We start from the raw sequence: 8,503 nt of genomic DNA, 5'->3' as shown, positions 1-8,503 counted from the left end.
TGAAAAACTGTGATTTTGTTCAACAGTCATGGTAAGTGGTATCACTTACATGTGTTATAGGTGTATGAATGGTTATCCCACTAATACAAATGCTGAATTCTTCAATTTGTGCAACCCAAGGTGGTCTGTGACATTAATAGAAATGGTTTCCAAGTCTGTCTTGTACTAAATTTTTTCTAGTGTTCTTACTCTGGTACTATTTTCCGCCCACTTCCTGAAGTATTGACTCACTGCTGTGACTTTAGTACAGAAAATGCCAACTTGCAGTTATTTCATTCATGAGAATTGGACGATGGAATTCTATTTGGGCTCTCTGCAATGAGTGGAGGAGTGTTTGAACTGAAGTCATAGCAGAGTCAACTAATTGTAAGGATTGCAACTAGTGACAGACATACTTTGTTCTCTTCTGTTGTAGATAAATCACTCTAAAGGTAATTATCTTAATAGTTCAGCCAGTGATTTACAATTTATTTTATCTCAGTTCTAGATTTTGATACATTGTACCCAGATTAATCTTACTGAGGTTTTACTCATTTCAGATTATTTCTGAAAGTTAATAATACATCAGGATTTTTTTGATCTTCCAAAGCACTTGCAGTCCACCCACGCTCTGTTTCTCTGCTTTTGATTTGTATACTCCTAAATGAATTAAAATGCTGAATAGTACTGAATCAAGAATGAGTCCCTATAAAACTCCCACTTCATACCTTTCCCACTCTGAAAACCATTAATTATTGTGAGTATAATAGTCCCATTGAATGAGCTCAGGGAAGGGAGCAAATTCACTCAGTCATGAAACTGCACCTGACAGTTGTAGGGAAGAATAGGCTACAAAGTGTTTTCCAGTATGTTACTGTACTAATTTTCATGTGTTAAGCATCTGTTTGTTGCTTTGGGGTTTATAGTTGCAGAGAAAAGAGGCAAGGCAAGTGAGTATGTCCAGGTGGTATGTCTGTCCCAAACTGTTTTTTACCCTGTGCATCTGCATTAGACCACTAATTACCTTGACTTTTTTCAGTCTGTGGCTTCCACTCCCTATTGAAGCATTGCTATGAAGCAGTAACAATTATCCTGCCAGATGTCTGCGTTTCTAGTAGAACTGGTAACATGCAGCTTTCTGTAGGGAGTTTTACATTTTTTTCATTATTATTTTATTATTTTATCATTATTACATAATACAATCATGTGGGGGTTTTTGTTTGTTTGTTTTTAATGAAATGTCAGATGCCGCAAGTAAATAGGCTAGGGTCATGAATCTCCAAGGGAAGGCAGAATTCTGTGGGGCATATTCCCATTATGGAATACCAGGTCTTTCCTTCTGTCATTTCTTTGTGTATTTCAATTAAGTCTTTGTCCCATAGATCAGTACCTCTAGATTTCTAGACAGATCCAGCATTCAAAAATAGACATAGTTATGTGCTTTTCCTATAAAGTATAGGATGTATTTTTAAAGGATCCTAGAGTATCTGAGCTTTATTCTTGCATACACATTTTTTTTATTTAAACCTGGAAAACTGGTAATGTAGGTATCTCCAAAAAAGATGTCTAACAGTTTATATTCTGGGTGAACAGTCCAGTACCAGCACATCTTTTTGTTCTACATTTTGTTTTTATCTTCATCAGTCTTTTAAATGCGTAAGACTTTATGCATTTCTCACCTGGAGGAAAAGGTGAGAGAGAAAGGGGAAGAGGCAGGGGAGAAAGAGGTGAGTGTCTACCTAGTTTACACTTCAAGACTTTTCCTGTTTGAAAATTAAGATGAATTTAATGATTTGTTAACCAGCAGCACTTCTTCACTAAATGTTATCTTGTGTGTTGCAAGAGTTTTAAGTTCTGTGATATCCTAACCCATTCAGAAACCTCTTTCTACCTGGATTTCTAGGGTTTCTTTATCCATAACACTGGATTTTATTTTTAATTATTTGTTATGCTAACCTTTTTCCTAGTTGTGTTCCTGAGGGCAATCTCTGAATTTGGTCCTTCTCATGTGTGTACTTCAAAAAAAGCAAACTGAGCTAGGCTTTCTTTATTAGATGTTTTTAATCTGTCTTTTCCAAACTTTGACTTATCTTTTGTTATGTGATGCAACTGTAGAGTTTTGGAAGAGTAGAACAGTGGGAAAATGCAACACTCATTTATTTTAAATGGAATAAAGGATTAACATAATCTTACCTTGTAAGGGATATACATGACAAACTTCAGTTGTCCCCACTTAGGAGTTATAGTGACTCTTGGCCATATATATCATGCTGTTGGTTTATAGATTAGTCTCAAGTTGGATGACTTGAACATTATATTGGAATTTTAGACGTTTCTCTTTAAATTTCTCCTAGGGTTTATGAATGTAGAACTATTCTGATGATTGCTCCAGAGTCAGGAGGACACTGTCATGAGATATAGCTAAGCATAACCCAATCCTTCATATGCAAAGCATCTTTTTCTTCTGGTGAGCACATTTCATAAGGCCCAAAAACCTTCTTTTATCCAGCAGTATCAAAATAAACTGATACTAGCATTAAAGGACACTGTTTAACAAGGGTCAGTCTGAGTTACAATTAAACTGCCCAGAGCTGGGCTGAAAGAGAAGGTTTTTTCCACTGTCACTTAGAAGTAACAGGAAGGCTGAAGGAGCCATTCAAAGGGCAAAATTTACTTTGTCCTTAAGAGTAATTCTGTGCATCTGAATAAATCATAAATCCTGATGTTTGGGTCATTCTTGTGAATAATATTCTAACTGAACTGGCAAAGCTTCTCTCTCTTTGTCTCTTTCTTTTTTGTTTCTTTTTTTGTGTGTGTGTGTGTGTGTGTATATATATATTTTAGCCTCCAACCTAACGGAAAAGTCCTCTGCAACTCACTTGTCTCTTGTGTGTAACCCCAATCCTTATCCTATGCCTGTTCTTTCTTGTGTAGCTTATGCCTTTTCTGTCTCTTCAAAGATATTATTGTTCTGAACTGGGACTCTGCCTTTGCGGTTATCACAGTGTCGTGCTGGGACTGATTGAGGCCCACGTTCTGGGATTGCTTGTAAAGATCCCAACCTGTGAGCAGCGTGGTTCTGGAAAAGAGGAGACTTGAAACTGGGGAAGTGGGATCAAAAAGCTTGAATAATTTCCATCAGTCATCAGCAGCGTTCTCACTGTTAGCCAGAGCTGAGCCCCTTCTGCTTGAGGAAACAAGAATGTGTGACCACAGAGAGCGTTCCCCCTGGGCTGCACTGTTAACTCCACCATGGACAGGTCTTGCCTGCCCGTGGGCACTGTAGCTTAGCTGGTTAAAGCATCTGCCTCGTGAACGGGGATCCTGGGCTCGACTCCCAACAGTGCCTGAATCTCATCTGCCTTAAAGGGATCTGGGAGGTTCTGCACAACCCCTTGTTAAGCCTCCAGGAGTAGTGGTGTTGTGGTTTTCAGCACAATCTCCATGGAGACTTTTGCCCCCTACAAGATCCAAAAAGTTTGCTGTTTCACACTCAGCACTCTTGTGACTGAAGAACATCAAAGGGTGCTCCAAATATTGCATTTATCCCCAATTTGTACCTGAGAGATGTGTATTGTATTACCTCTACTTTGCAGATAGGGGAAATGAGGATGAAAGTGATTATATGATTCACCCTAATTGCACAGTAAGTCAGTTGGTATAGCCCTTGTGTTACTGCTGATCCCATAGACTTGTCAGCAGATTAAAATTAGATGATTCGCTGCTCCCATGAGACTCCTGTTTGTATACAGGAACTGTGTCTTGGGATAACTTGACTAGGTTTCAAATAGATCTAAATATCCTTGCTCATAAATTATTAGCTGATTCTATTTTTGGGGGGAGGGGGTATTAATTTAAACTGAAAATGTTAGAATCTTTGCATTAATGGAGTGAGAAACAAGCATCTTCTCTGAAACCCCTGTGGATTAATGCTTTTCATCTAAAAGAAACCATAGCAGTTTAATGGAAATGCTGAGGATGACTCTGTGAAATGCTTCTCGTTTGTTTGTTTTGCAGTTATGCAGGTTTGTCAAGTATTGCTCATCCAGTGAGTGCCTAACTGGAGAAGGCTGCATATCGACCTTTTAAGATCTTATTACTGGTTCACATGCTTAAAAATAAATAAACAAATGTAGTTTAAGAAGCAGCTGAGACATGGTGAATCTCTTATAGGATGTCTCCTCTTGAATTTCCTGTGGCTCTTTCCTGGTTGTTCTCTGTGCTTCTGGTAACCAGATTATGGGGTGGATAGCTTGTGATTTGAAGGGCGCTCTCTTTCTCCCTCATGCTGTAGTCCTCATTCTGTAGTCCTCTCTTACAGGGGCAAATGGGGTTCAGGTAAGAGATGCACCCTATAATGGCACTTACTTTGTACATTTAGGGAAAGTCTTACCCTGAAGAAGTTTTCAGCATCAGTTGCTAGTTTAGAGAACTTCCAGCATAGCTTGTAGTATAATGTAAACCTAATAAAACATGATGCAATTCTTCTTAGATTTGAGTTGAGCAAGGGGATAATAACTTCTGTGGGAAGAGGCAGATGAGGAAAAAGTGTCTCATTCTATGGAATCTTTTGAAAATATTAAAATCAGCCATTCAGTGAGATGGTGATGTGCCTGTGAAGGTGTTGCTCCTGCTTACATGTACAAGCAAGGCCCAGATAAGCCAGCTTCCATTGGAGATCATTTCTTTGTCATCTCACGCACCAATCAGATTTGATTCACTCATCCCTACTTAAATAGGCAATTAAAAAATAAGGTGCAAGTGTTGCAAAATTAATGTGAAAACTTACATGTTGTGAAGGAGTATTAAACAATGAAAATTTAGCTCAAGCTTGCTGTTAGTTAACATGAGGAAGAGAGCATGTGCAAATAATTACTTCTATCTTTGCTGTCCCTATGTTGTGAACAGCTACTGGCATCCTTGGTGCATTATGTGAATGTTTCAAATCTGAATCTAGAAAATCATGAAAAGGCCTACATCTTTTGCTTTGCAAAGGACATATGTCACACGACTCATGCTATTCTAAAGGTCAAAGCACTAGATCTCTCAACATACGGACTTCTCTGTTCTTGTTCCTAGGCCTGCTATGCCCATGATGGTGTATGGTGGAATAAAGTGAAGCAAATGTTGGCTCAGATTTCAGTTTAATCAGATATGGGCTATCTGATGTCTAGACAGATTCTCAGTGTACATACATTGATGGCTTGACTGCCTGGGATTTACTCAGTGATTTTTTTTTATTATTATTATTTTCTCCCAGTGTCTCCTTTGTGAAATGTAACCTTCATGTTCTGACTAAGGGTGTTTGATACAACATATAGGTAAAATCTATAGTCATATTAATGCTATTACAAGCCTTTTCTAGAATTTCTTGATCCATGCAATAGGATTTGTTCCTAGCTCAGCTCACTGTTAAACTAATTCAGTTTGACACATTTTGCTGACGGAGTTTTCAAAGCAGTGGGAGCTGGAAGTTTCAGCCTGAAAAGTGTGATGTGATCTCTACTACACAAGTTCAGCTATTAACTTTCGAAACTTTGCATTACAGCCACAGGAAGGTCACTGGTAACATAATCCATTCTACTTGTGTGCCCATATGCAGTTTCCTCTGTGTCCTTTTTGTTTTAGCAGCAATGACATCGGCCAAAGAAGGCATTTTTTCATGGAGCACTCTAACACTTTGTCCTGGAACTACCACTGAAGAAAGCTGCCTGAGGGGGTTAAAAAAAGCAGGGTGATCTTGGAGATTGCCAAGGAGCTACCTGCTATCACCACCGAATTTTCTCTCTGCCACTGCTACATTTCTAGCTCAACTGAGACACTGACAGCCTCTTGTCGCAGGAGATAAGGGGTTTATTCTCTCAAGCTTTTGCTCATGTAATATAAAGAATACGTTTGCAAAGCATGGTGAGAGAATCAGAGCATTATCCATTTACGTCTATGATCTACTGCCTTGCTCCTAATATTCTTCTTTTATGGTTTCCTCTTTCTAGACTATTATCATCCTTCAGAAGGACCATTTTGTAGCATATGGAGAACTCTAATGATACCTTACAGGGGATACACAAGGTGTTGCAGAGTATAGCTATGCTTCTTCAAACACATTAAAGCTTTTTCTGGAGAGTTCAGCAAACCACCCTAATTATGCATAGGAATTGCACTAGAAAAACTAATAAGTCTGCAGAGTTTGTTCCTTAGTGGTCAAAGAGGCTAAACCCAATTCGGCTTGACTGTATAGCCAATTCTGAAAATGGAGCCAACCTGCTGAACGTGTCAGTTCAGGCTCAATTTCCTTTGATGAACAAGACCTCTCCTTGGTAAAATTACCTTTAAGATCCTCAGGAAATCAAAGTGATTAAATCAGCACTTAAATGCCCTCAACAGCCTCAAAGCCAACAGCTGCTATACATTCCTGCAGGCATGTCCCCACATGTTCCCACCTAGGCCACTGTCACACTGATGCTACCGCACAGTGATGGAAGTACTCTGAATCCTAGCGAGGGTGCAGCGAGACAGACTTGACCGAGAAATACCTCTTGCCAATGCAGTGTCCTCAAAGCACACCTCCGATGTGTTGTAATGATATGTAACTGGTTGCTGCAAAGCAGCATTAGCTGATCAGTACTAAAGAGGTGAAGGTCTTTGGTCATGCTGGCCTGAGCCTCTGTTTGAACACTGGTACTTTTTATTTTGTCTTTGAGTCTCAGTTCCAACTTGTCATGGTATGGGTGCTTGGCTGGGGGTGGGGGCGGGGGGACTTCTGCTCTGGTTTCCTGCACATTTGAGAGTAAAGAGTAGGAAACCACGAAGTGCGTGGAGGTGGCTGGGGAAGGCAGGAGAAGAGAAAGAGGCCAGAGAAGCTGCTCAGAAGGTCGGTTATTTTTTAAAGGAGCATTTTAGCTTTGAATAAGAGGGGATTTGTGGGGTGGGAGGGAACCCCACCCTTTTAAAGTTTCCCTTCCTAGCAGGCCCTTTTCCCTCTTGTGTGAGCAATCAGAAAGGGTGAAATCAGGCCCTGTGTGACAGTCGCTGCCTTTTAAGCCCGAGTTTCTTGGCAGTATGCTGAACGCAGAGCTCCACCTGGAGGTGCGCAGAGTCCAAGTCTACTGCTGCTGGAGCTCGTCACTGCTGCTTGGAGGGGGCAGGAGCATTGCAAATGGCAGTACACTGGGCACTTAACCTTATATACATATGGGGTATATATGATAGGCTATATACAATAGGTAGGTATAGGGTATATACCATGACTCTGTATATGCCTACATATGGGCTGTCCTGGCTGACTTCAGTTAGCTCAGCAGCTGTAGCGAGGTTCCTTCGGTAAGGCTGAGTCAAATCACAAAAGTAAGTACAACGTATTGATATATTAAATAGAGCTGAAGAGTTCCATTCCTGCTGAAGTGTGTGTATGTGTGTTACTTTTAGAGGAAATGGTAACAAGTTTGGTGGGGGAGGGGGGGGCCATCTATGTAAATACTATTTGAATCCATAAAGCAATTCCTTGTCCACTAATACAGTACATCCCTGAAAGCTGATGTCCTGGTAAGGAAAGTTATCAGGTTCAGAATGATCAGTCTCCCCCATATTTTATAAAATTCAGCTAACAAACCTCAGATTCTCAATTTAGGCACGTATTACCATTAAAAGCTAGCAGAATGAGCCTTTGAGGCCATTCGTCTGGGTACCTACACAGCCCCACCGCCTTGGCAAAATGGCCTGGGTAACAACACCTGGCAAGGCAGAAGTGTGAGTGTGTGTGCGGGGGGGACACCTAAAACTGTCTGAGAGGGCATTTGCCCCAAACTGATCTTGGTAAAGAGGAAGATGACCACCAGCTGGATTAAACAGTAACCAGGGAATTGCCATGAGATTTTTGAAAAAAATTGGGTCAGCTAAAGCACAATGCAAAGGAATCTGGAAGATGTGCAGCAGCGTAGCGAGGAGAGGGCAGCAGAGCAGAGGCAGGGCCAGCAGTGGTCCTGTGGCATCGGGGCTCTGCCCGGGCCCAGCAGCGCAGCTCGCCTGGGCACCACATCCAGCTCGCCCACAGACAGCATGGGCCCATGAGGGCACCCAGGTCCTCATGCACGGGGGCACCCTGGGGCCTCGCTCGCCGGCATCTGGGGCAGCATGGGGTGGCACAGAGCAGGGGCACCCGCATCCCCCACTGGAGGGGTGTGCTTTTTCTGTATTAGTTAAAGAAGGCCCTGTAGAAATTTGTAGGTATACATTAATATTTTATAAGTGTCTAATATTGTGTTCTATCATCTGTTGCATTACTGATACTGATCCCAAGTGTACTGATTGCCCAGTAATTATGTGTCAATAACAAACCAATAAATCACTTCAAATCAGATCAGGATCAAACTACATGAACAGAGCAGGTTTTCCCTGCAACACTGATTTGACACTACAATGGTGGGTTTTGCAACCATCTCTGCAATTGGGACAGAGGTAGGAAAATATGACAGCTACATAAAAAATGAAACTTGTGATATTTGGCATTTCTGAAGACATTCAAGCT

Source organism: Apteryx mantelli, chromosome 2, assembly GCF_036417845.1.
Source record: "Apteryx mantelli isolate bAptMan1 chromosome 2, bAptMan1.hap1, whole genome shotgun sequence".
In the NCBI taxonomy this organism is placed as follows: domain Eukaryota; kingdom Metazoa; phylum Chordata; class Aves; order Apterygiformes; family Apterygidae; genus Apteryx; species Apteryx mantelli.
This window is presented reverse-complemented; position numbering follows the sequence as displayed.